Source organism: Camelina sativa, chromosome 4 (assembly GCF_000633955.1).
Source record: "Camelina sativa cultivar DH55 chromosome 4, Cs, whole genome shotgun sequence".
Classification (NCBI taxonomy): Eukaryota; Viridiplantae; Streptophyta; class Magnoliopsida; order Brassicales; family Brassicaceae; genus Camelina; species Camelina sativa.
This window is the reverse complement of record NC_025688.1, coordinates 13,761,020-13,765,919: the sequence shown is the minus strand read 5'-3', so window position 1 is coordinate 13,765,919 and position 4,900 is coordinate 13,761,020. Positions and strand designations below refer to the sequence as shown.

Below are 4,900 nucleotides of genomic sequence, written 5' to 3'. Positions count from 1 at the left end.
GAGAGCAAAAACCGAGCTTTGAGTGTTTAGGGTTTCCGAAAATGAGAGAAAAATGATCTCAAGGGTTATTTTTATAGGTCGAGCACACCCCCTCTCTTCCCTTAGTGCTATTTGACAAATGGCAAGCATGAGCTTGCATGTGGCGCGTGTAAGCCAATCGCCCGCCACTTGGCGCACATGAGCTTGCATGTGGCGTGTGAAATGCACTCTTCCTTGCATGAAATTTTATTGGCCCAACTCATAAGAACACAATGATTATGCCGTCACTATCTCCTCTTCCTGCGGAAAAATCGTCCTGTCCGACCGTACGGCACGTATGGTATCGTTCGGACATCTCTCGGCCATGGGTCGGTCTTGGTCTGGACTGCGTTCGGTTCCTCCGTACTCTCTCAATCTTTTCTCGGACAACTCTTGGTCCATCTCCCTTAGGTCCTTCCCTCCAGCACTTCTCGGACCGTACTGTCGTTCTTTGTACTAGACCGTCTCTTCCGCATACGCAGTTTTCCGCATAAACCGCCAACTCCCGATCAGTCTTAAGGTCTCGATCGTACATCCAGCCACTTTGGTCTTGGCTTGGCCATTCTCCAACTCGCGTATTTTTCTTCGGCCTTTCTTCTTTGTTTTTCTTCCTCTTCCTCCCTAAGTCTTATCCAGGCCATTTCTCCGAACTTTTATTTTGGGATTTCTGCCCTTAGTGAGGGTCACTACATCTGCATTCTTGATACTGTTGCTTGATGCTAGCCTTTCAATCAATTGTTCAGCTTCATCTGGATACCTTGTCTTGAAATTCCTATCGCTAGCAGCATCCAAAGCCATCTGATACCTCCAGTCAATACTGCTAAAAAAGATGCTAATCAACTGCACCTCTGAGAAACCATGATGCGGACAGTCTCTCTGATATACTTTGAACCTCACCCAAGCAGCTTTGTAAGATTCAGCAGGTCCTTGTCTAAAGGTGGAGAGCTTAATCCTCAGCTCATCAGACATCGCATCATCATAGAAGTAGTTCAAAATGCCACCTTGATGTCATTCCAGGTCTTCAGAGATCCTGGTTTAAGTTGCCTTAGCCAATGAGAAGCTTCCCCAACAAGAGAATAGGGGAAGAGCTTGCAGTAGAGATAGTCCTCTGTGGCTCCATTAGCCTTGATGCTGGTGACTATATCCTCAAAGTGCTCAATGTGGTCTAAGGGCTTCTCATGTGGCAGATTCTGGAAAGGGCTTTGTCCAACAAGAGCAAAGTATGCAGGCTTAAGCTCAAAATCATTCCTGGGAAATGGAGGAGGGACAATTGTGGAGCGGTTCTCATAGAACAAGTCTGGTCCTGACAAGCTCTCCATTGTTGTCCCGTCTAGCCTAATGGTTCTGTTGGTTGTGACCTTCCAAATCTGCACCATTCGCACCGTTTCTGGCATTGCGTCGTTTGACGCCAATGTTGCGTCGGTCGATGCCGTCTTGGTTGCGTCGATCGATGCCATCGTTGCGTCGCTTGACGCCACATGCATCATCCTCAACCACGATAAGTTCTTCCTGAATAACTCGTCCTTCAGCATCAAGTTTCTGGCCTTGCTCGTTGTACACATGACCCTCTTGATCCCTCAAAACTTCAGCCTCATCAGGTCTCAATATGAGTGTTTTGACCATCTTCACTGATTTGGCTGCTTTTGTGTTTTCACGCTCTAGTTGTCCTAACTCTTGATTTGTAAGCTTCACAACTGGACCAGTAGGATTTTTCCTGGTGCTAGGCTTAGGCATGTACCTGAAGCACACAAGAGAAAAGAAACAAAAGCGTGTCACGCGGGTGACCCGAGTTCGATCCCCGGCAACGGCGCCAAAATTTGATATGCTCAAATTTACCCTAGAGCTACTCTCTCAAATTAAGAGATCAATTGTAGTACTTAGGGATCGAATCCACAGAGACTCTAGATCACACAATAGATTTATTAATCTTTTAATTATGCTAAACCAAAATTATAATTTAAATAGCAATGCAAAAACAGAAAATAAAAGAGAGGTAAATTCAGATGGATGAAACGCTATGCCTAGGGAAATTCTCAGGAAATCATGGAAAATTGGATCAATTAATTAAGCAAGCAGGATTCAATAATTAAGCACCGTCCTTGAACTCTAAACACAATTGTAAAATAAATCAGTTCTCACTGCAAATATTATCTAAGTTTATAAAATCCGAAAATCCAAATCTCTTTGCAAAATTCAAGTTAAAAACCAGCAATAAAATCAAGTTTAGATAAGTTCACAAAATTACTAAATCAAATCTCTTTGCAAGAAGTAATTTTTCTCACCAAAGGTTTTTGTCAGGAAAATCAATTATATTCTCATATTAATTAATAATCCTAAGATCAAAATCCATATGACTAATCAAAGATCTAGCATTAAGAACAACCTATGGTGAAGAACAAGAAAGATAATGAATCCAAACAATTAATCAATCTAACAATCCATGAAATCCCTAATGAAAAACCCAAAACCCAACAAGCAGATCTACTCAGACATAATTGTAAGAACACAAATCATGAATAAAATAGTTAGCATTAAGAGATTAAAGGTAGAAGAAAAGGAGTGATGAATCTTCTCTGAAGGAGTCTTGATTCTTCTCTCCAAAAACTCTTTAAAAATCTCTCAGGGTTTTCACTCAAAATTTGCAGGGAAAAATAAAGCTTAGGTCTAAACAATGATCATAAAAATCATATAAATATTCCAAAAACACGTCCAGGTGCTAATGATGCAAATATGGAAACTTTGGGGCAGCTTTGTAAATCTTCAAAACTTGTGGGAAAACTTCTTATTTGTCTTGTGGACACTGCATCGATCGATGCAGACTTCTGAATTCGCCTCTCAACTTCGTAGCTCATCCTCAATGCTTGATTAAGCTCCAAATCTTCATATTTAGCTCCCATCCATGCTAAATCCTATAAAGACTCAAAAGACTTTAAAAATACCAAAAAGACTCTATAAATAAGACTTATATCATGACTAAAAACACCTAAAAATTATGATATATCTGGCGTCACACTATCGAACACTTTTGATGCACAGAAAAATCTAGAGTTTAAAACAAGGTGATCAATCCTACTTTATCATTAAGATCATGTGAATCAAAGAACATATGGTTGAGAACTCTAAACAACAATTAAAACATCAATTCACTGAATCTCCTAATTGGAACCCTAAAACCCAATAAGGAAACTACTCACTCATGTTGCAGAAAATAACACAAAATATATGAAAGAAATCATGATCGAATTGATAATAAAGTAAAAGGATTTAGAAATCTTCTCTAATTTGTCAAAGAGGATGGATTCTTATCCCAAGGTTGCTTATAGTGAAAAGAGATGAAAACTAGCTAGAAAATAAAGCGTAGAATGAATCTAAATTCCAACTTAGGTTTTTAAGAAAATAAGAAAATGTATTTATAGTGTCTCGAAATGAGGTAAAAAGTTAGCCTGCTTAGGGCATTATCGCAGTCATTCGTATATCAGACTGGCGGGTTTCTTAGACAGACAAGTTTGTACATATACATGCTGGTTTAGACGCTTTTACTTATCTCGATGGATCTCTCAAATAGGCGGGTTTTTACGTGAACTTGCCAGTTTAGACTTCGTTGCTTAGCGATGTGGGTCTCTCATATACTTGTTTTCTTGTTCAACAACCAACATCCATATCATATCATATCATATGCTTGTTTTTATTCACAATTACTCATTTTTCTTTAAAGTATCTTACAATCCATAAAAACTCGATAAAGAAATAAAAACTCCAAAAACATGTTTTGACTAAATAAAATATATAAAAGAGAAAACAAATACTCAAAACTGATAAAAACACTATATATCAATGAGTCGAAAGATCTATGTGCATTGCGGTGTCTTTGCTTTCCTACGGTAAGCCTTCCCATCCTGCTTACAAGCTGTGTACTCCAAGAGATAAATTTTGTTGATTTCATATATCAAGTCCATGATTCCATCTTTTTTACATACTTGTTCACTAGAAAACAAAATATTTTTGTCTTGTCATTGTTGCATCATTATAAGAAAACATCAAATCAAAGTAATATGATAGCCTCTGCCCTTAAATAAAACTTGAGAAAAAATAGGCTGCAAGTGCTCTGACCCCGTAAGGCGTTAGTAGGCACTTAGTTAAAGACAGAAACATAATCATGGATAAAACATAAGTACATAACTAAGCACAGCCCTAAAATTATAAACTCCATTTCTTACATACACAAACCCCAATTTTTTTTTTTTTTTTGGTAACAGTATAAACACTTCTGTTTTATTAAGTTTTTAGAAAAATATGATCTTTAATTTTTTTACTTAAGGTGCAATATTATTGTCCCGGATCAAATTAATTTCTGGACTCGAACTATATATACACATATCATAATTTAGTATGAGACTGATTGTAAGTCATCATTGTGTAAATTTTTGGAAATTGAATTGACACTTATATGCCAATTTCTTTATCTATCTTAACATTTTTGAACTACATTTTTGTGTCATCCTCTCTTATCTTTGTATCCAAACAAGTCTCAACTAAATTCTCTACATTCCTTATAACCAAACACAATCATTTCCTTATTTGATAATATTAATTTCCTAAAATATATCTATCTAATTTAAATAAATATGTTAGATTAAAATATAATTCTCCTTTCATTTTTATTTAATCTTATATTTAATTATTTTAATTACTATTCAGTACATAAAGTTAATAAAATTTTAGATTTTTTTCAGCATATAATATGATTTGAATTTTTATAAACAGATATATATTAAAAATTGTCTTAGGATATTTGTAACCAAACAAGTATATCCACATATAGAGCTCGGAATACATTTTTGGAGTACAATAGGGTGCCATCACTTTTTGCCAACTTCGGGTC

The 4,900-nt window shown here is 36.6% G+C and overlaps 1 pseudogene; it reads left to right on the top strand.

Moving 5' to 3' along the window:
• Positions 258-4,900, top strand: part of LOC104780476 — an 8,992-nt pseudogene continuing 4,349 nt past the window's right edge.